Genomic DNA, 25139 nt, shown 5'->3' on the forward strand with positions numbered 1-25139 from the left:
ATGTTACATTGATTAGTAGCTACCGGGTAGTGTAATAGTTTGGTAAAATAAACTAACAATAGATGCATCTTATGTTTTCTTTTATAAGTAGCTTCTTTTCAGTACGACATGATACTGTTCAGTCACATACCAATATGTGGATGATTGATAGGGATTCTGTGTCATTCTATACATCACTGAGATTGCAATTAAAAGGAAGCCCTGTTGTATATCTGTACACTCACTGTGAGTCAATGGCCTAGCATGTGTTGCTCTCTCTGTAGTCTCTCTCTTGTGTGGAGTCGCTGTCCCCTGAGTCCTACCACTGCTCCCCAGGGTGCACTGCATATAATTACCCATGATCCACCCTGAAACACCTCTAATTTACAGTAATCAACAGTCTGCACTTCAAAGGATCTATGTGGCATCCGACACGACGAGTCACTGTGTGTCATCACAAATTATTATGAGGGTGAACACTTTGTTTAATATGTAGACTATGAAGTCTCTGCATGGATATTATCCATTATAAGGATACTGATGGTACACTGTATGGTGCTAATTACTTTGAAAGACCAACATAGGTTCAGTATTAGGTTTGAATGGTGATCACATAGCTGTGTAGTCACATAGTCAAATAAGAAATGCACGGTCATTTGGCTGACAGGGTGGTCGCTATGGTGATGGTCATTAACATTAAACTTTGCTTTCATTACGGTTGATTTCAGATAATGGTAGGAAGCATAGGAAGCCTTTTAAAAGAGTGGTACCCCTCTCCCCATTAAAGACGTATTAAGAAATGTTCCACACATTATGAAACGGGAATCACTATGGTGCTTTGCCTGGTAGATAATGACGTTATGATGTGAGGTGATTACTCCAGATTGCAAACACCGCAGTCTGTTTCCATTCACAATGCTTCTGTTAATTATTTAGCATTTATTTTGAAATCAAGGTTTCTCTTTACATTAAGCTAGTATTGTACAGTACTAACATGTTTTGATAGTGGATCACGTCTTATTCATCTTCCATTTACCTCTAAAAGTGGAAGAATATCTTCTACATCCAAAGAGACCACCTTCACACGATGCATACTCTGTACCCCAGTGTGTGCTGTGCAGCGTCATCCACTGAAGCTGCCTTTGACCCTCTGGCACTGCTGGGCCTCATCATTGCCGGTCCATTAGGGATGCTAGAGTAGGTCTCCAAACAGGCATGCTGCTGCTGCACCACATTACTCCTCCCCATCACTGCTGGCCTGCATGGTCCCCTAGTGGCCAGGTCATGTCATGGCATGGGTGCCCTGTGAGTGAGCTTGTACTGGGGCTGCCCTTGACAAGCCCCCCCTGGCGGAGAGGAGATAGCAGATCGTCCGGATGGGGCATCAGGGGTGCCAGCTGGTGCCAGCTGCAAGGGGAAGTTTCCAAGGTGGCGGACACCTGTCCTAACTACCCCCCTCCCGAGCACCCAAAATGCATCAGCTGCGACCCGGCAGCCCCATCGTGGGGAAATGAGGCGCTAACCTTGAGGAGAAATGCTCCCAGCTTCACATTAAGAGAGAGCCTAATTGCCCAGTGTTACCACTGCCAAACGACATTAGGAAGTGCTGTCGTTTACTTTAACGTAATGGCTCAGTGTGTTCTTTGGCCGAAGCTACTTTGCCTCTCTAATATGAAACAATGCAACATCCATTTTGTCCCATCATGACCAATCGACATAGAACTTGAGGAAGATTATACATTTGTATCATTCTGAAGTGTTTGGGGAGTAAAATATGGGAATAAATATAAAGGGACAAGCGGCACAAACTAATGTCGATATTATGGAACATGCCACAATAAAAAATGACTTACAGTACAGCACAGATCTGTGTCACTGCCATTCTTAAACTACTAACATCATTCACATCCACACCCATTTTAGTCATTGCATTATTTATTTCACTTTCTTATCAGACCACATGGTGATACGACTGGGTTGTTAAATTACACACTAATACAGTGTGCACTCCGTGTGATTAAATGAAACAAGCACGCTCATTACATTATGCATACAGTAATAAGAATAGACCTGACCACTCTGCAGTGGTACAGTAGGCTCCGCTGAGACAGATCACACGTCTCACTGCTGCACCAGATTTTGGGGCTCCCATTAAAAGAACAAAAATCAACTTTGATTTAATGAAAGGTCCTCATTTGTTTACCGGCTCCCCTCACTTACAGGCACATGGTTGAATGTGAGCCTTCCCCACCACCTTATAAGGAGGTGGAGACAGCCTGCATTCTCACTCCTGCAGCTTAATGCTGTGATGATTCTATGATCTGGTGCTTCAAGTCTGAGGTAGTGTCAGGAATCCACTGCAAGGTGCTTCTAATTGCAGATACACCTCAGCACTTGAAAGTAATGAATGTGAGCACGGTGAAACCTCCAAGGATCAAACGCTAGTAATATATCATCAGTTCTGAAAAGGGTAATTCGTTTCCCTTCGCCAAGCAAAATATTAGAAGTTCAGATAGAGGTTTTATTATTAATTTATTCCTTCCCTCAATGCATGATTTGGTAATTGAAGTGCTATGAATAAAGTAAGCCATATATCTTAGTGAGCTCTGTGCCTTAACTAGATGTGGGATTTGAGTGTGTAAATATTGGTTGTAATGAGGAGCAACAAGCATGCTTGTTTTTCAAACAGACAGATGAAATGTTTGATTTGGAATCCTTAGAATCGTAATGACCTTTACAAACCATTTACAACTGTGTATCATCTTAAATCTGACTTAGTATATCATGAAGGGACATGTGGAAACTACAAAAACAATATATTTTTGTATATAATCAGATTTATTGTCATACCAATTCTAATGTACAGTATGTATCAAATCTAAGCTTTGTCTAGTAACCTCTAACAGGGAGTTAAAACTGCATGTCACGCTATGGACTATTCACAGGGGTCTATATAGTATATATACACATATACCTTCGCTATACCTATGCATATACAGTGCATTCGGAAAGTAATTCAGGCCTCTTGACTTTTTCCACATTTAGTTACGTTCCAGCCTTATTCTAAAATGTATTAAATTGTTGTTTTTCCCCCACATCAATCTACACACAATACCCCAAAATGACAAAGCAAAAACAAGTTTTTAGACATTTTTGCAAATTTATATAAAAAAAACCTGAAATATCACATTAAATACAGTTGAAGTCAGATGTTACGATACATTAAGTTTGGAGTCATTAAAGCTCATTTTGGCAAGTCGGTTAGGACGTCTACTTTGTGCATGTAATTTTTCCAACAATTGTTTACAAACAGATTATTTCACTTATAATTCACTGTATCACAATTCCAGTGGGTCAGAAGTTTACATACAGTTGAAGTCAGAAGTTTACATACATCTTAGCCAAATACATTTAAACTCAGTTTTTCACAATTCCTGACCTTTAATCCTAGTAAGAATTCCCTGTTGTAGGCCAGTTAAGATCACCACTTTATTTTAAGAATGTGAAATGTCAGAATAATAGAAGAGAGAGAACTTTTATTTTAGCTATAATTTATTTAATCACATTCCCAGTGAGACAGAAGTTTACATACACTCAATTAGTATTTGGTAGCATTGCCTTTAAATTGTTTAACTTGGGTCAAACGTTTCAGGTAGCCTTCCACACGCTTCCCACAATAAGGTGGGTGAATTTTGGCCACTCCAAAACCTTGACTTTGTTGTCCTTAAGCCATTTTGCCACAACTTTGGAAGTATGCTTGGGGTCATTGTCGATTTGGAAGACCCATTTGCGATGAAGCTTTAACCTCCTGACTGATGTCTTGAGATGTTGCTTCAATATATCCACATAATTTCCCCCCCCTCATGATGCCATCTATTTTGTGAAGTGCACCAGTCCCTCCTGCAGCAAAGCACCCCCACAACATGATGCTGCTACCCCAGTGCTTCACCATTGGGATGGTGTTCTTCGGCTTGCAAGCCTCCCTCTTTTCCCTCCAAACATAACAATGGTCATTATGGCCAAAGAGTTCTATTTTTGTTTCATCAGACCAGAGGACATTTCTCCAAAAAGTACGATCTTTGTCCCCATGTGCAGTTGCAAACCGCAGTCTGGCTTTTTTATGGCGGTTTGGAGCAGTGGCTTCTTCCTTGATGGGTGGCCTTTCAGGTTGTGTCGATATAGGACTTGTTTTACTGTGGATGTAGATATTTTTGTACGTGTTTCCTCCAGCATCTTCACAATGTCTTTTACTGTTGTTCTGGGATTGATTTGCACTTTTTGCATCAAAGTACATTAATTTCTAGGAGACAGAATGCTTCTCCTTCCTGACCGGTATGGCGGCTGCATGGTCCCATGGTGTTTATACTTGCGTACTATTACCTTCAGGCGTTTGGACATGTCTCCCAAGGATGAACCGGACTTGTGGAGGTCTACCATTTTTTTCGGAGGTCTTGGCAGATTTCTTTTGATTTTCCCATGATGTCAAGCAAAGAGGCACTGAGTTTGAAGGTAGGCCTTGAAATACATCCACAGGTACACCTCCAATTGACTCAAATGATGACAATTAGACTAACATAAGCTTTTAAAGCCATGACATAATTTTCTTGAATTTTCAAGGGTGTTTTTACCTCCCTGACCAAGGCCCTTCTCCCCCGATTGCTCAGTTTGGCCGTGGCCAGCACTGGGAGGAGTCTTGGTGGTTCGAAATTTCTTCCATTTAAGAATGATGTCGGCTGCTGTGTTCTTGGGGACCTTCAACGCTGCACACATGTTTTGGTAACATTCCCCAGTTCAGTGGCTCGGAGCTCTACAAACAATTCCTTCGACTTCATGGCTTGGATTTTGCTCTGACATGTCACTGTCAACTGTGGGACCTTATATAAACAGGTGTGTGCCTTTTCGAATCACCTCCAATCATTGGATTTGCCTCAGGTACACTCCAATCAAGTTGAAGAAACATCTCAAGAATGATCAATGGAAACAGGATGCACCTGAGCTCAATTTCGAGTCTCAAAGTAAATGGTCTGAATACTTGTGTAAATCATTTTTTTAAAATAAATTTGCAAACATTTCTAAAAAATGATTTTTGCTTTGTCGTTATTGGGTATTGTGTGTAGATTGATGAGAAAATAAAGAACTTTTAATCCATTTTAGAATAAGGATGTAAAGTAACAAAATGTGGGAAAAGGGAAGGGGTCTGAATCCTTTCCGAATGTACTGTAATATAAATGTTATTCCTTAACCCAGCTATACCTGATACCTCCACAATGCTTCACCTCCAGTCCCCAAGAGGTAATCGTGCCATAGGGACTTTGTGAAAACAGTCCAGCAGTTCACTTGAAGACTGCCTCTTACAGCAGGTTGATCTTCACAGCCACCAAGCTGTTGACCCCAGCAACGACGAGGTAACAAGTTCAAAGTACAGCTGTCTGTCCATGATCTCCCCATAGGCCATGGTTGGTCACCACAAGGCTACTTTCCTGCTACTTGAAACTGGAGTTAAAAAAAAAAAAAAACATCTGGATATGCCATGCTCTCCAAGTGTAGTTGAGTGAAGAGTGTGTTTCTGTGTTCACTGGAGGTAATTTACAGCCTTGTGTTGAATGCTATAACTTCCAACCTTGCGCTGAGTGTGGTGACTGCATGTGTCTCTTATTCTCTAACCTCTGTGGAGTGAGCTTAACAATGTGCCATTCACGGGCCAGATGATATCCTATTGTGAAGAAGAGCTGAGACAGCAAAGTTAAGAGAAGGGCAAAAGAGTCAAGCTCTTTACGTGGTTCAAATAAAACAGAACTATTTAAACCATTAAGTTAAAAGAAGGAAATCGAGAAAATATTCATAAAATGGAAGGAGGATCCATCAAATGCATTTGGTGTGTGATCATAGTGGTCTCTGACTTGTGGTCAGACTCGCTCAGGTGGAAACACTTACTCCCCAACCCTGATTGTAATATTTTTCTGGTAACGTTACTGATTACAGTTACGTTTTGTAATCAGATTACATATAACTGATTACATGTAATCAGTTACTCCCCAACCATGATTGTATGATACATTTATATGCCATACTTCTACTTTTTGGTCTAACTAATTCATCATACAGTAGCTCTACTACTCACACTGACTTCTCTCTTTTGTAATTTACACAGAGACAAAGAGTATTGAGATGGGCGGCCGTTGAACCAGGGACTCAGCAACCTGTCATCTGCACATAACAGTGAGGAGGTGAGTACCCTCTCCGGGATTGAGAGGAGGATAGGGGGATGGAGGGGTACGAGGTGTAAAAACCTGAGAATTTCAGTGGCTGATAAATGAGGCTCTCCCTAACTGCATATGGTATGTGTTTTAAACTTACTCCCCCTTGGCCGACCTCGTAGCGAGCCATCCTTCATGGAGAATTGAGGGGCCTTCTGTCTTACGTGGGGCCCGCTTTGTTGCTAGACCAGGCCCCCTGCATAGGCTCCATATGGATCTGTGTGTGCAGGTTGGCTGCTTCTCATAAATCGTTATGACACTCTCAGTGTTGGTTTTACGTCAGGCAATTTCATAGGTTACACTGTGGTAATTTACTGTTAGTGCATGATTATGGTATTTATGTGTATGGTGTTCTCCAGCCCTACATTGGAATCAAGTCACTCTGGTCAACAGCATCTGCAACCTGCATCCTGGAGGAATGTAAAGAAAAGAAATACAATAAAATAGTGATACACACCCCAGTGCTTAAATCCACTTTCAGAAGCAAATTCCAATAAATTCCACTCCTTCAACAAACACCGTCTCACCAAAAGCTTCTTTATGAAGGAGTCCAGATAATGCAGTAAGATTATAATCTCACACTACATTGAGGAAAATACGTGCACAGCGTCACATCTGCAGGCTCCGGAACAGCTTCGATCCCCAAGCCATAAGACAAAATATCTCACTAAATAGATAACAAAATGGCTACTCAGACTTTCTGAGTTGACAAGTGTATTTGATTTACCTCTCTATGCCCAATCACACTCATGCACACTGACACTCCAACACACACACACACACACACACACACACACACAAATCAACACTTCATCATTGGCTCACACACATATAATATGCACATACATTTGCAGTATACTGACTCTACACATATGCACACCCACTCAAACACAATCATCATATACGCTGCTGCTACTCTGTTTATCATATATCCTGATGCCTCGTCACCTTACCCCTATACATATCGACCTCTATCACTCCAGTATCCCTGCACATTGTAAATATGGTACTAGAACCGACTGACCTCGTTTCCTCTTATTTATTATTTTCATGAATCGTATGTTTTTGTTCAACCTTATGTTATTGTTGATGTTATTACGTTGTTGTGATTACTGCATTTTTAGGTTTAGATCTTGCAAGGCATTTCACTGTACTTATTATGCAGGTGACATTTAAAACTTGAAACTTGAAAGCCGCAATGCTAGTAAACGTCATCGTGACAATACTGTGATGTGACCTTTGACACAAGGAGCAGCATCTATTGCTCATTCCTCCGTCTTATAGACCATATTGCCACGGTAGGTGCTCACCAAACTATTCAGCCCTCTTTAACCAGCCAGCCGGACACATAATGTTATGCCCTGAGGTTATTCCACTGGACCCTCACCTCCTCCTTATAATAGCCCCCCCAGCCTCTCACTCTTTCCAATGTATTCTACTCATTGTTTACAGTACACGCGGGTCTAGAGTAATAATAAAGGAGCGTGTGTGCCGTGCCAAAAAGATTGATTACGACAGGGATGCAAGGTCAGAATGGAGGAACAGGCTAGGGCTGTCCGACTCATTGAGTTAACACTGTATGCGTATTGTATGAATGTCACCAGCGATCCAGTGATTTATTACTACAACCACTGCTCAATTCTCTTTCTTTCCCTAGTTTTTTTTTGTGCCTGACCGAGATACATGATTTGAGTAAAAATGTAGACAATAGAATACAGTAATACATTTGTACACATTCATATTCTATAGATTTACTATAGATTTACTATAAAATATGAAATATATTGTAAATGGTAAATCGAGACCTTGGGACTATAAGGTTCTATCTGTGCAATGTATAGTTCTGAGATATTGAGCATTAAAGTTTTCTCATCGCAGATCTCAGAACTGTTTTGAAATGAATGCTTCTTTCATAAAGGTACCTAAAGTGCAGAGAATCAAAATCGTAATGGGGGTGCAATCGCCGATTTAACCTTACGAACCCTTAAGGCACAGAATATTTAAATATATATATAACAGAAAAGTACAGACATTTAATGATTGAAGGAAGAGAATACCCTTCCTTCTTTCTAATCACATCATCAAATATTTGAATGCACGTTCATGACACATTTGTTAAAGTGAGAGTTTACTAAAAGGACAAATACACTATGTCCTATGGATACCTAGCAGCATTGCTAAATCTTAGCTCTGTATGAGTAAACTGATATATTTTTCTGGTTTGACACCCAAGCCACTAAACTGCTTTCTAGTTATCAATGAAGTTGTCACGCCCTGGCCTTAGTATTCTGTGTTTTCTTTATTATTTTGGTTAGGCCAGGGTGTGACATAGGTGATTATGTGTTTGTCTTGTCTAGGGGTTTTGTAGATTGATGGGGTTGTGTTCAGTGTAGTATTCTAGGTAAGTCTATTGTTGCCTAGAGTGGTTCTCAATCAGAGGCAGGTGTTTATCGTTGTCTCTGATTGGGAACCATATTTAGGCAGCCATATTGTTTGGGATTTTCTTGGGTGATTGTTTCCTGTCTCTGTGTTTTGCACCAGTTAGGACCGGTTTGGTTTTTCCATGTTTTGTATATGTATATTGTTCACGTTATCATCTTTATTACAGCTGTTCAACCATAACCATGCTGCATTTTGGTCCTCCTCTCCTTCCCAGGAAGAAAACTGTTACAGAAATGTAGTACATTTCTTAAGGGCTTTAAACATGCTCCAAGACACCTGTATTTATTCGTTGTTACTATAGAGATTTTTTCTTCTGAAAAAGTAGTGTGAAAGTAAGTTATTTTAAAAGAGGACCATAACCTATGATATGAATAATCAAGGACTATAAGGTTCTCTGCAAAATGTATAGTTTTGAGAATTATTTTTTAAGTACCAGATCTCAGAACTCTTTTGTGATGTCTTCCTCTTTTTTTTTATTTCACCTTTATTTAACCAGGTAGGCCAGTTGAGAACAAGTTACAAGTGTGAGAATGTAGAGTAGGAAGGTAAGGCAATAAATAGGCCATGGAGGTGAAATAATTACAATTTAGCATTAACACTGGAGTGAAATGTGTGCAGATGATGATGATGATGTGCAAGTAGAGACACGGGTGCAAGAGGATAAGTAACAATATGGGGAGGAGGTAGTTGGGTGTGCTATTTACAGATTGGCTGTGTACAGGTACAGTGATCGTTAAGAAGCTCTGACAAATTTAGCTTAAAGTTATAGAAGGAGATATGACTCCAACTTCTGTGATTTTTGCCATTTGTTCCAGTCATTGGCAGCGGAAAACTTGAAGGAAAGGCAGCCAAAGTAAGTGTTGGCTTTGGGGATGACCAGTGAAATATACCTGCTGGAGCGCGTGCTACGGGTGGGTGTTGCTATGGTGACCAGTGAGCTGAGATAAGGCGGGAATTTACCTAGCATCGACTTATAGATGAACTGGAGCCAGTGGGTTTGGTGACGGATATGTAGTGAGGGCCAGCCAACGAGAGCATACAGGCCGCGGTGGGTAGTATATGGGGCTTTGGTGACAAAATGGATGGCACTGCGATAGACTACATCCAGTTTGCTGAGTAGAGTGTTGGGGGCTATTTTGTAAATGACATCGCCGAAGTCAAGGATCAGTAGGATAGTCAGTTTAACGAGGGTATGTTTGGCAGCATGAGTGAAGGAGGCTTTTGTCACAGTTTTCATATGGTGAAGGAGAGTCGGACAAAACTGCAGCGTGTATATTGCGATCCATTTTTAATCACACAACGTAAACACGAATAAACACAAACACAAAACAAACAAAACGAAAACAATAAACAGCCTATACTTGTGTCAACTAACACAACACAAGGACATCAAGACAATCACCCACAATACAACCAAAGAATATGGCTGCCTAAATATGGTTCCCATCAGAGACAACGATAAACACCTGCCTCTGATTGAGAACCACTTCAGACAGCCATAGACTCTCCTAGAACACCCCACTAAGCTACAATCCCACTAAGCCACACAACACATACAAAAAACCCATGTCACACCCTGGCCTGACCAAATACATAAAGAAAAACACAAAATACTTCGACCAGGGCGTGACAGCTTTGTTGTGAAATAGGAAACCGATTCTATATTTAATTTTGGGTTGGAGTTGCTTCATGAGAGTCTGGAAGGAGAGTTTACAGTCTAACCAGACACTTAGGTATTTGTAGATGTTTGTATTTGTAGATGTCCACATATTCTAAGTCAGAACTGTCCAGAGTAGTGATGCTAGATGTTGACTGGGGTAGGGATAACCAAGTGGAAAGCATGGCCAGCCATAGAAAAATGCTTATTGAAATGATTGATTATCTTAGATTTATCGGTGGTGACAGTGTTTCCTATCCTCAGTGCAGTGGGCAGCTGGGAGGAGATGCTCTTATTCTCCATGGATTTAACAGTGTCCCAAAACGTTTTGGAATTAGTGCCACAGGATGCAAATTTCCGTTTGAAAAAGCTAGCCTTTGCTTTCCCAACTGAGTGATTATATTGGTTCCTGACTTCCCTGAAAAGTTGCATATCGCGGTGGCTATTCGATGCTAATGCAGAACACCACAGGATGTTTTTGTGCTGGTCAAGGGCACTCAAGTCTGGGGTGAACCGAGGGCTATATATGTTCTTAGTTCAACATTTTCTGAATAGGGCATGGTTTTTTAATATGGTGAGGTAAGCACTTTTAAAGAGCAACCAGGCATCCTCTACTGACGGGATGAGGTCAATATCCTTCCAGGATACCCGGGTCAGGTCGATTAGAAAGGCCTGCTCGCTGAAATGTTTTAGGGAGCGTTTGAGGGGTGGTCGTTTGACCACGGACCCAATATGCACGCAGGAAATGAGGCAGTGATTGCTGAGATCCTGGTTGAAGACAGCAGAGGTGTATTTAGAGGGCAAGTTGGTAGAAAGATATCTAAGAGGGTGCCCATGGTTTCGGATTTAGGGTTGTAGGTTAATTGATAAATTGTGTGAGACTGGGGGAATCAAGCTTTGAATGTAGCATGGCCGGGGTGTTAACATTAGAAGTTCTCCCACTTAAAAAGATGAGAGGCCTGTAATTTTCATCAGAGGTACACTTCAACTATGACAGACAAAATTAGAAAAAAATTCCAGAAAATCACATTGTAGGATTTTTTAAGAATTTATTTGCAAATTATGGTGGAAAATAAGTATTTGGTCACCTACAAACATGCAAGATTTCTGGCTCTCACAGACCTGTAACTTCTTCTTTAAGAGGCTCCTCTGTCCTCCACTTGTTACTTGTATTAATGGCACCTGTTTGAAGTTGTTATCAGTATAAAAGACACCTGTCCACAACCTCAAACAGTCACACTCCAAACTCCACTATGGCCAAGACCAAAGAGCTGTCAAAGGACACCAGAAACAAAATTGTAGACCACAATTGGTGGCTGACTAAATACTTTTTTGCCCCACTGTACATCACAGAAGACTGAAATTTAACAAAACCATTTGACATAGAAACACTGAAGTTTCGGCAGGTTTTTAGAAACAATGTTAATGAAATAATATTAATACCATTCCACCCATGAGGGCAACTTGGTCATTTGACTGCAGGAAAGGAATACTATCTGAGACTGCTTATAACTCAACCACCAATAGGCGGCAGGTAGCCTCGCAGTTAGAGCATTGGGATAGTAACTGAAAGGTTGCTGGTTTGAAACCCAAAGCTGATAAGGCTCTGTCAATGTGCCCTTGGGCAAGGTATTTAACACTAATTGCTCCTGTAAATTGCTCTGGATAAGAGTGTCTGCCAAATGCCTAAAATGTAGCCCATGGTGCCATTCATTTTTGACCAAGTTTGAGTTATTTGACCATGTCAAGGGAAAAAAAATCAATAACAATATAACAATAGGTTTTACAGCTTCGTTGTTTATTTTATTTTTGATTGACAAACCCACCACTGTGTGATTGGGTTCTAGATAGAACCTTATAGCCAAAAGTAAAAAGATATCTGACATATGTCACATGTAAAGGACCACCTAAAGACCAATTCTATGTGAATAACTCATTTTTTACGAAAAGGTCGGAAAGAACCTTATAAAGCTCATAGTCACAAAATATAGAGTTTAAGTCGAAAGTTTACATACACCTATGTTGGAGTCATTAAAACTCATTTTTCAACCACTCCACAAATGTCTTGCTAACAAACTATAGTTCTGGCAAGTCGGTTAGGACATCTACTTTGTGTACGAACAAAAGTAATTTTTCCAACAGTTGTTTACAGACAGATCATTGCACTTATAATTCATTGTTTCACAATTCCAGTGGGTCAGGAATTTACATACACTAAGTTGACTGTGCCTTAAAACTGCTTGGAAAATTCTAGAAAATTATGCCATGGCTTTAGAAGCTTCTGATAGGCTAATCGACATAATTTGAGTCGATTGGAGGTGTACCTGTAGATGTATTTCAAGGTCTACCTTCAAACTCAGTGCCTCTTTGCTTGACATCACGGGAAAATCAAAATAAATCAGCCAAGACCTCAGAAAACATATGTAGACCTCCACAAGTCTGGTTCATCCTTGGGAGCAATTTCAAAATGCCTGAAGGTACCACGTTCATCTATACAAACAATGATATGCAAGTATAAACACCATGGGACCACACAGCCATCATACTGCTCAGGAAGTTGATGCATTCTGTCTCCTAGAGATGAACCTATTACGGTGCAAAAAATGCAAATCAATCCCAGAACAACAGCAAAGGACATTGTGAAGATGCTGGAGGAAACAAGCTCAAATGTATCTATATCCACAGTAAAACGAGTCCAATATCGACATAACCTGAAAGGCCGCTCAGCAAGGAAGAAGCTACTGCTCCAAAATTGCCATAAGAAAGCCACACTGCGGTTTGCAATTGCACATGGGGACAAAGATCGTACTTTTTGGAGAAATGTCCTCTGGTCGTATGAAACAAAAATAGAACTTTTTAGACATAATGACCATCATTATGTTTGGAGGACAAAGGGGGAGGCTTGTAAGCTGAAGAACACCATCCCAACCATGAAGCACAGGGGTTGCATCATCATGTTGTGGGGGTGCTTTGCTGCAGGAGGGACTGGTTGTTATGCAGGTGAATGAGGACCCAAAAGCGACTTGGCGAAAACAGAGTTTTTAATCCAGTAAGAAACTTTACAAAACAAAAGCATAATACTACTCGTAAAGACGAGAACAGACAGGAGACTTGATCGAGAACTGCAGGTTGCCTCGGGAAGGCACTTGAACCTAGCAGACTCAGACACCTGCTCACCACGCAGCATCTGAGGGAAACACGACACGACAGGGCAAAACATAGACACAGCACGGTGAATTATAGATGAGGATCCGACAGGGCAGGTACGGCAAACAAGGAGAGAAATAGGGACTCTAATCAGGGAAAAGGATCGGGAACAGGTGTGGGAAGACTAAATGATGATTAGGGGAATAGGAACAGCTGGGAGCAGGAACGGAATGATAGAGAGAAGAGAGAGCGAGAGAGTGAGAGAGGGAGGGGGAGAGAGAGGGATAGAAAGAGGGAAAGAACCTAATAAGACCAGCAGAGGGAAACGAATAAAAGGGGAAGCACAGGGACAAGACATGATAATTAATGACAAAACATGACAGTACCCCCCCCACTCACCGAGCGCCTCCTGGCGCACTCGAGGAGGAATCCTGGCGGCAACGGAGGAAATCATCAATGAGTGAACGGTCCAGCACGTCCCGAGACGGAACCCAACTCCTCTCCTCAGGACCGTAACCCTCCCAATCCACTAAGTATTGGTGACCCCGTCCCCGAGAACGCATGTCCATGATCTTATGTACCTTGTAAATAGGTGCGCTCTCGACAAGGACGGGAGGGGGGGGAGGAAAGACGAACGGGGGTGCGAAGAAAGGGCTTGACACAGGAGACATGGAAGACAGGATGGACGCGACGAAGATGTCGCGGAAGAAGCAGTCGCACAGCGACAGGATTGACGACCTGGGAGACACGGAACGGACCAATGAACCGCGGAGTCAACTTACGAGAAGCTGTCGTAAGAGGAAGGTTGCGAGTGGAAAGCCACACTCTCTGGCCGCAACAATACCTTGGACTCTTAATCCTGCGTTTATTGGCGGCTCTCACAGTCTGTGCCCTGTAGCGGCAAAGTGCAGACCTCACCCTCCTCCAGGTGCGCTCACAACGTTGGACAAACGCTTGAGCGGAGGGAACGCTGGACTCGGCAAGCTGGGATGAGAACAGAGGAGGCTGGTAACCCAGACTACTCTGAAACGGAGATAACCCGGTAGAAGACGAAGGAAGCGAGTTGTGAGCGTATTCTGCCCAGGGGAGCTGTTCTGCCCAAGACGCAGGGTTTCTGAAAGAAAGGCTGCGTAGTATGCGACCAATCGTCTGATTGGCCCTCTCTGCTTGACCGTTAGACTGGGGATGAAACCCGGAAGAGAGACTGACGGACGCACCAATCAAACGACAGAACTCCCTCCAAAACTGTGACGTGAATTGCGGGCCTCTGTCTGAAACGGCGTCTAACGGGAGGCCATGAATTCTGAACACATTCTCGATAATGATTTGTGCCGTCTCCTTAGCGGAAGGAAGTTTAGCGAGGGGAATGAAATGTGCCGCCTTAGAGAACCTATCGACAACCGTAAGAATCACAGTCTTCCCCGCAGACAAAGGCAGACCGGTAATGAAGTCTAGGGCGATGTGAGACCATGGTCGAGAAGGAATGGGGAGCGGTCTGAGACGACCGGCAGGAGGAGAGTTACCCGACTTAGTCTGCGCGCAGTCCGAACAAGCAGCCACGAAACGGCGCGTGTCACGCTCCTGAGTCGGCCACCAAAAGCGCTGGCGAATAGACGCAAGAGTGCCTCGAACACCGGGATGACCAGCTAACTTGGCAGAGTGAGCCCACTGAAGAACAGCCAGACGAGTGGAAACAGGAACGAAAAGGAGGTTACTAGGACAAGCGCGCGGCGACGCAGTGTGCGTGAGTGCTTGCTTAACCTGTCTTTCAATTCCCCAGACTGTCAACCCGACAACACGCCCATAAGGAAGAATCCCCTCGGGATCAGTAGAAGCCACAGAAGAACTAAACAGACGGGATAAGGCATCAGGCTTGGTGTTCTTGCTACCCGGACGGTAAGAAATCACAAACTCGAAACGAGCGAAAAACAACGCCCAACGAGCTTGACGGGCATTAAGTCGTTTGGCAGAACGGATGTACTCAAGGTTCTTATGGTCTGTCCAAACGACAAAAGGAACGGTCGCCCCCTCCAACCACTGTCGCCATTCGCCTAGGGCTAAGCGGATGGCGAGCAGTTCACGGTTACCCACATCATAGTTGCGCTCAGATGGCGACAGGCGATGAGAAAAATAAGCGCAAGGATGAACCTTATCGTCAGACTGGAAGCGCTGGGATAGAATGGCTCCCACGCCTACCTCTGAAGCGTCAACCTCGACAATGAATTGTCTAGTGACGTCAGGAGTAACGAGGATAGGAGCGGACGTAAAACGTTCTTTTAGAAGATCAAAAGCTCCCTGGGCGGAACCGGACCACTTAAAACACGTCTTGACAGAAGTAAGAGCTGTGAGAGGGGCAGCAACTTGACCGAAATTACGAATGAAACGCCGATAGAAATTAGCGAAACCTAAAAAACGCTGCAACTCGACACGTGACCTTGGAACGGGCCAATCACTGACAGCTTGGACCTTAGCGGAATCCATCTGAATGCCTTCAGCGGAAATAACGGAACCGAGAAAAGTAACGGAGGAGACATGAAAAGAGCACTTCTCAGCCTTTACGTAGAGACAATTCTCTAAAAGGCGCTGTAGAACACGTCGAACGTGCTGAACATGAATCTCGAGTGACGGTGAAAAAATCAGGATATCGTCAAGATAGACAAAAACAAAGATGTTCAGCATGTCTCTCAGAACATCATTAACTAATGCCTGAAAAACAGCTGGCGCATTGGCGAGACCAAACGGCAGAACCCGGTACTCAAAATGCCCTAACGGAGTGTTAAACGCCGTTTTCCACTCGTCCCCCTCTCTGATGCGCACGAGATGGTAAGCGTTACGAAGGTCCAACTTAGTAAAGCACCTGGCTCCCTGCAGAATCTCGAAGGCTGATGACATAAGGGGAAGCGGATAACGATTCTTAACCGTTATGTCATTCAGCCCTCGATAATCCACGCAGGGGCGCAGAGTACCGTCCTTCTTCTTAACAAAAAAGAACCCCGCCCCGGCCGGAGAGGAAGAAGGCACTATGGTACCGGCGTCAAGAGACACAGATAAATAATCCTCGAGAGCCTTACGTTCGGGAGCCGACAGAGAGTATAGTCTACCCCGAGGAGGAGTGGTCCCCGGAAGGAGATCAATACTACAATCATACGACCGGTGAGGAGGAAGGGAGTTGGCTCGGGACCGACTGAAGACCGTGCGCAGATCATGATATTCCTCCGGCACTCCTGTCAAATCGCCAGGTTCCTCCTGAGAAGTGGGGACAGAAGAAATGGGAGGGATGGCAGACATTAAGCACTTCACATGACAAGATACGTTCCAGGATAGGATAGAATTACAAGACCAATTAATAGAAGGATTATGACATACTAGCCAGGGATGACCCAAAACAACAGGTGTGAAAGGTGAACGAAAAATCAAAAAAGAAATAGTCTCACTGTGGTTACCAGATATTGTGAGAGTTAAAGGTAGTGTCTCAAATCTGATACTGGGAAGATGACTACCATCTAAGGCAAACATGGGCGTAGGCTTGTCTAACTGTCTGAAAGGAATGTTATGTTTCCGAACCCATGCTTCGTCCATGAAACAACCCTCAGCCCCAGAGTCAATCAAGGCACTGCATGTAGCACCCGAACCGGTCCAGCGTAGATGGACCGACATAGTAGTACAGGATCTAGATGAAGAGACCTGAGTAGTAGCGCTCACCAGTAGCCCTCCGCTTACTGATGGGCTCTGGCCTCTTACTGGACATGAATTAACAAAATGTCCATCAAATCCGCAATAGAGGCACAGGCGGTTGGTGATCCTCCGTTCCCTCTCCTTAGTCGAGATGCGAATCCCTCCCAGCTGCATGGGCTCAGTCTCAGAGCCAGAGGAGGGAGATGGTTGCGATGCGGAGCAGGGAAACACCGTTGATGCGAACTCTCTTCCACAAGCCTGGTGACGAAGATCTACCCGTCGTTCTATGCGGATGGCGAGAGCAATCAAAGAGTCCACACTGGAAGGAACCTCCCGAGAGAGAATCTCATCTTTGACCACTGTGTGGAGTCCCTCCAGAAAACGAGCGAGCAGCGCCGGCTCGTTCCAGTCACTAGAGGCAGCAAGAGTACGAAACTCTATAGAGTAATCCGTTATGGATCGATCACCTTGGCATAGGGAAGCCAGGGCCCTAGAAGCCTCCCCACCAAAAACTGAACGGTCAAAAACCCGAATCATCTCCTCTTTAAAGTTCTGGTAATTGTTAGAACAATCAGCCCTTGCCTCCCAGATAGCTGTGCCCCACTCTCGGGCCCGGCCAGTAAGGAGTGAAATGACGTAAGCAACCCGAGCTCTCTCTCTAGAGTATGTGTTGGGTTGGAGAGAGAACACAATCTCACACTGGGTGAGAAAGGAGCGGCACTCAGTGGGCTGCCCGGAGTAGCAAGGTGGGTTATTAACCCTAGGTTCTGGAGGCTCGGCAGGCCAGGAAGTAACAGGTGGCACGAGACGAAGACTCTGGAACTGTCCAGAGAGGTCGGAAACCTGAGCGGCCAGGTTCTCCACGGCATGGCGAGCAGCAGACAATTCCTGCTCGTGTCTGCCGAGCATGGCTCCTTGGATCTCGACGGCAGTGTTACGAGCCTCTGTAGTCGCTGGGTCCATTCCTTGGTCGGATCCTTCTGTTATGCAGGTGAATGAGGACCCAAAAGCGACTTGGCGAAAACAGAGTTTTTAATCCAGTAAGAAACTTTACAAAACAAAAGCATAATACTACTCGTAAAGACGAGAACAGACAGGAGACTTGATCGAGAACTGCAGGTTGCCTCGGGAAGGCACTTGAACCTAGCAGACTCAGACACCTGCTCACCACGCAGCATCTGAGGGAAACACGACACGACAGGGCAAAACATAGACACAGCACGGTGAATTATAGATGAGGATCCGACAGGGCAGGTACGGCAAACAAGGAGAGAAATAGGGACTCTAATCAGGGAAAAGGATCGGGAACAGGTGTGGGAAGACTAAATGATGATTAGGGGAATAGGAACAGCTGGGAGCAGGAACGGAACGATAGAGAGAAGAGAGAGCGAGAGAGTGAGAGAGGGAGGGGGAGAGAGAGGGATAGAAAGAGGGAAAGAACCTAATAAGACCAGCAGAGGGAAACGAATAAAAGGGGAAGCACAGGGACAAGACATGATAATTAATGACAAAACATGACACTGGTGCACTTCACAAAATAGTTGGCATCATGAGGGAGGACAATTACGTGGAAATATTGAAGCAACATCTCAAGACATCAGTTAAAGTTAAAGCTTGGTCGCAAATGGGTCTTCCAAATGGACAATAACCCCAAGCATACTTCGAAAGTTGTGGCAAAATGGCTTTAGGACAACAAAGTGGGCAGAACTGAAAAAGCGTGTACGAGCAAGGAGGCCTAAAAACCTGACTCAGTTACACCAGCTCTGTCAGGAGTAATGGGCCAAAATTCACCCAACTTATTGTGGGAAGCTTGTGGAAGGCTACCCGAAAGGTTTGACCCAAGTTAAACAATTTAAAGGCAATGCTACCAAATACTAATTAAGTGTATGTAAACTTCTGACCCACTGGGAATGTGCTGAAAGAAATTAAAGCTGAAATAAATCATTCTGCCATTTCACATTTTTAAAATAAAGTGGTGATCCTAACTGACCTAAGACAGGGAATTTTTACTAGGATTAAATGCCAGGAATTGTGAAAAACTGAGTTTAAATTTATTTGGCTCAGTGTAGCTGCAAGCAGCAATGAACGGGGTTCACAGGATTACAGATGGGGACACAGGACCCATTGGATAAAAAAAGCACTCTATCATGTAGGAACTACATTATCTTCCTTTATGTGTAATCATGCTTTTACTAAACTGGTGAGTCATCATTCGAAAATTCTTTATGAATGAAATCACTTTGCGCTGTGACAGAGAACATTTAAATTGAAGTAAGAGGAACTGTGCCTTCCTAAATCCCTTTGCTCTAAGTGATCAGAGCAAGCTCTACCACATAATGTGATGCTGGTGGACTGGTGTGGATGACCAGATGGTAAAGTATATGATATATTTCAGAGTTTTGTTAAGTTCTATCTATACACAGGTGCGAGCTGCCCTGTCCGAGCCAAAGGGAGTACAACTCCATAAGATCTACCCTGACGACTAGATCGTGATGAAGGATCTGAGACAAACGCACTGGCCCCCAAATTTTGACAATTTGCCAGCTCACCCCTATGACAATACCCTGAATTACTTTGATGAACTAATATCTTCATTCATAAAAAGGTGCCTCAACCAATGGATAACGGCATCATGTATGTGGACTGACGCCTAAATCTGAATGTGAAACTTGCAAGATGTTTCATTCATCAATTGTTCCCACACTGTTTATAAGGCCAATGTCTATCACCCCACACTGTTAATAAGACCAAAGTCTATCACCCCACACTGTTTATGAGGTCAATTCCTATCACTGAGAGGTGTGGAAATACCACAACTCCAAACATGTGTCAACTAAACTGCAGATGACGAATGCCTGGCTATCATGCCAATTGCTTCATTGTTCCTGATACTGTTGTTATTGATGTTATTCCTAAATCTTTCTCTTGGTGTTTGAGATTCACTGGTTCTGGGGACCAATCTGGTAGAATTGGGAGTGTTGGATAGCCAACACTGTCAAAACAAGGTGAATGACGATTTCCCAACATTTCAACAGGGATTGCATAATTCTTGAGTGTAGGGGGCAGGATTTCTGTTTTTGGTTAAAAAACGTACCCATTTGAAACTGCCTATTTCTCAGGCTCAGAAACTAAAAAATGCATATAATTGTAAGATTAGGATAGAAAACACTCAAGTTTCCAAAACTGTCAAAATATTGTCTGTGAGTATAACAGAACTGATATTGCAGACAAAAACCTGAGGAAAATCAAACCAGGAAGTGCTGTTTTTCCTGAAAGCTCTCTGTTCCATTGGATGCATTGCCTCCATTTAAAGGGATATCAACCAGATTCCTTTTCCTGTGGCTTCCTCAAGGTGTCAACAGTCTTTAGACATAGTTTCAGGCTTTTATTTTGAAAATGAACAGAGAAAGATAACATCGTGTCAGTGGATAGCTGGGTGTTCTCAGAGTTTTGCTTGCGCAACAGAGTGGGGCAGCCATTGTCTCTCCCTCTCCTATTGAAAAAGTGACAGTCCCGGTTGATATATTATCGATTGACTATTTTAAAAACAACCTGAGGATTGATTATAAAAAACGTTTGACATGTTTCTGTGGACATTACGGATACTATTTGGAATTTTCATCTGCGGTGTCATGACCGCTCGAGCCTATGGATTTCTGAACTTAACACGCCAAACAAATGGAGGTATTTTGGATGTAAAAATAATCTTTATGGAACAAAAGGAACATTTATTGTCTAACTGGGAGTCTCGTGAGTGTAAACATCCGAAGATCATCAAAGGTAAGCGAATTAATCTATTGCTTTTATGACTTTTGTGACCAAGCTACTTGGCTGCTAGTGTTTGTAATGTTTTGTCTACTGAGAGCGTTCTTACATAAAAGCTTGTTATGCTTTCACCGAAAAGCTGTATTGAAATCGGACACGCCAGGGGATTAAAAACAAGCTAAACTGTGTTTTGCTATATTGCACTTTTCATGAAAATTAAATATTTTTAGTAATTTAATTTTAATTTGGCGCGCTGCAATTCAGCGGGTGTTGATGAAAATGATCCCGCAAAGGGATGGGTACGCACCCATGGGTACGCACCCAAGAAGTTAAGGCACACTGTGGCTTCCTTGGTGTTCTCTTTTCCTTTGAGTTTCAGATTTTAGTATAGGTACCTCCTTTTTGCTAGACAGGTAAATATCACAAATACTGTGCCTCTTTCTGCTGACAGTATCTCACACATATCATACATGTTTGAACTGTTGTAGACAGAGGTTTTCTCTCACAAGGTTGGCTCACTGGGAGTGGAATATTGGCTGAATGCCCAGACTCTGTGGTTGCCAGGTGTTCTTTCCTAAACAGCCGCACGTTGGATCCAAACAATTTACCTGAGAAAGGATGCACTTGGCTATCTTTGTTACACCTAATAATTAGCAGAAACTGGCAAGTTGGAACTGTATATGATGTGTGAAGAGTTGAAGGTTTTCAACTCAGTCTCACAACCAATGAGATTTAAATGGAATAATTGGTGGACAACAGGATATTATGCCTTTAGAAGCTTGCTACATTTAACCTCTCTAGGGTAGGTGAGACGCTAACGTCGCACCAGGCCAACATCCGGTGAAACTGCAGAGAGCTAACATTCTAAATACACCATTTGTTATTGTAAACATTCTTGTAAATACATGTATCTTACATCATTTAAAAGATGAACGCCTTATTAACCTCTAATGACACCCCATCCTGTGAACGGGACCGTTGTCATCATTTGACATTTAGCATTTTGTTAGCTTAGAATTTTGTTAATCACCCCGTCATCTCAGATTTTCTAGAGATAGACAAGCATTTGTGTAAGTTTATCGATAGCCTAGCATAGCATTATGCCTTGCTAGCAGCAGGCAACCTTGTCACGAAAATCAGAAAAGCAATCAAATTAAATCGTTTACCTTTGATGAACTTCGGATGTTTCCACTCACGAGACTCCCAGGTAGATAGCCAAAGTAAATTTTTTCCCAAAATATTATTTTTGTAGGCGAAATAGCTCTATTCGTTCTTCACGTTTGGCTGAGAAATTGACCAGAAATTGCGGTCACCACAACGTCGAAAAATATTCAAAATGAGCTCCATAATATCGACAGAAACATGGCAAACGTTGTTTATAATCAATCCTCAAGGTGTTTTTCAAATATCTATTCGATAATATATCAACCGGGACAATTGGTTTCTCAGTAGAAGCGATTGGAATAATGGCTACCTCTGTATTTTACGCAAGAATTTCTCTGGGAGCATCAGGCGACCACTTGAAGCCGCCTACGTAATGAAGCCGCCTACGGGTATTCTTCAACATAAATGCGTAAAACTACGTCACAATGCTGTAGACACCTTGGGGAATACGTAGAAAGCGTAATCTGGTTGATAGGGCATTCACAGCTCAATAGGGACGCATCGGAACGCAGGGCTTTCAAAAGATGAGTCACTTCCGGATTGGATTTTTCTCAGGCTTTCGCCTGTAACATCAGTTCTGTTATACTCACAGACAATATTCTTTACAGTTTTGGAAACTTTAGAGTGTTTTCTATCCCAAACTGTAAATTATATGCATATTCTAGCATCTTGTCCTGACAAAATATCCTGTTTAATTTGGGAACGTTATTTTTCCAAAAATGAAAATACTGCCCCCTAGTACCAACAGGTTAATCCAGCCACTGTGTCAGATTTTAAAAAGCCATTACTACGAAAGAAAACATGCTATTTTCTGAGGAAGGCGCCACACACACAAGTATAACTAGCATTTTCCAACCAAGTAGTAGCGTCATGAAAGTCAGAAATAACAATGAAATAAATCGCTTATCATTGAATATCTTACTCTACTGGCAATGCCAAGTGTCCTAACTACACAGTCAATGTTCGTTTTGTTTGATAAAATCTATTTTTATAGCCCAACACGAAACATTTGTAAACCGCTTGCGTCATGATTTCCGTCTCATTCAAATTTGGACAATGTGTTAGTGGTAATTACACACACTAAACAAACGTTTATCCAGTCATGATTGGTTTCATTGCATTCCTCTGGTTGTTTTTAACACAACCATACTTGATGGTTCTTTTCCCGGGACGTATTGACCGAAACAAACCGTTTTGAATACACCAATTGATGACATCATTGCACATCAATAGTAGGACCGGTCTATCATTGATTGACTGTATTTTGGCCCAATGACCACGGATCATCTTGAAATCTAGCTTGGAAGATAGCCAAAGAGCTGAGGTAAACGGCAACATGTAATGGTTATACGTTTGAAGTCCAGCCTTTGTCGTAAACTCTGGCGTAAAAGAGGTTCATTCACCATCGCAAATCCTTCTCGACGGAGCCACGGGTGTTACGCATAGCAGTACATATTCAATAGCATTTTCAACAAGTTTATATATTTAAAATATGGCGAATAAATCAGGAAAAGCTAAAACAAAGTCTAGGTATACAGATTTAACCCAAATTATAGAGGAAATAGATAGATACAGCGAGACCGAGTTGCTTCAGGAAGATGAATCTTTCAGCGAAGCTAGTTTTGACTCCCAGGCGGAGGACATGTTTCTGCATTGCGAGGATGCCATGCTGGGTTGGTAAGTTCTAATGCTAATGTCATTGTTTGAAATTAATAATATCAAATATGATACATTTGAGATTTAAAAAAATATTTTCTTATTTTATTTGCAATATATGAAAATATAATCTGTAATGAAATGTATAAAGTACACATTGGCTAGACTGTGTGTGTGTGATATATTTTTAACATTTATTTTACATAAACATGGAATGGAACAGCCCTTCACCACTTCACCATAGTGATTATGTTCCCTGTACTCTATATATATATATATATATATATATATATATATATATATATATATATATATATATATATGTTTATTTTACGTGTTGATACAGGGCTCATACGTGAAAGTATTGTTACTGATTTAAAAAAAATCTTTCACAGTGGCAGTGATTCTGATTATGAGCCGCCAATGTCTAGGTGTCCATCTCCCTCTGAAGCTGGTTCATCCAGCCGGACCCCCGCTGTCTCTACCTGGAGATGTGAAGTCAGTGACAAAGAAGCAGAGGTGGGGAAGAGAGAAACCTGCAGACAGAGGGCCAGAGGGTCGTTGGCACTCCATATTAGAAGATGATGTGCAACCAAATCCATCAGTTTTTAGACCCAAAAGGCAGCCAGGAGCTCAACTAGACATGACTGCAGCCCCCTTCAACTTTTTCAACTGTTTTTCACCTCGTCAGTTGTTGATTCCCTGGTGTCGAACACCAATAAGTACGGGGCTAAGAAGCAGGCAGGAAAGAAAGAGGCATGGAAGACCTGTAGCGACCCGCACAGACAGCTGTGTGTTATGTGTTAGGCTAGGAGGTGGTTGTGTTGTACTGACCAGTACCCGGTGTTCGCGGGGTCCGACATGTCAATCAACCTGCTATCTGCCAATCACGGGAATGCCTGGAATGTTCTGATGCCGGGCATCCTGGTGGTTGGCGGAGTGGCGTGGAGGGGTTTGGGCAGGGGGGTGGAGCATTGGAAGTTAAGACCAGGTTCAGCCTTTGTTCTCTCTCTCTTACGTCTGGGCTTCACATGAGAAGGTCACGATTGGCTTGTGGGTTATCTGTCATCTATTTGGCGTGTGCTACGGCCCAAACAGTAGCCTGTGTAAAGTTGGTTTAATAAACCGTCAATTCGCAAACTCAAGCCTCTGTCTGGACAATTGTTCATTTATGATCTAGTCAGGTCATTACAGACCATTTCCATGTCAGACCTTTTCTGCTACTTTTCAATGGTCATTTATATGGGGCTGGTGAAGTTGAAAACTCTAAGGGACTACTGGAAAACTCTCTAACAACTGCCTCTAACAACTGCCTTTCCCCAGGACTGTCATGTCTTGTAAAAGGATTCTGACTATCTCACAAGGTTGATGGGGAGAATGACAAGAAGAGAGGCACA

The sequence above is a fragment of the Oncorhynchus gorbuscha genome, linkage group LG06 (genome assembly GCF_021184085.1).
Source record: "Oncorhynchus gorbuscha isolate QuinsamMale2020 ecotype Even-year linkage group LG06, OgorEven_v1.0, whole genome shotgun sequence".
Classification (NCBI taxonomy): domain Eukaryota; kingdom Metazoa; phylum Chordata; class Actinopteri; order Salmoniformes; family Salmonidae; genus Oncorhynchus; species Oncorhynchus gorbuscha.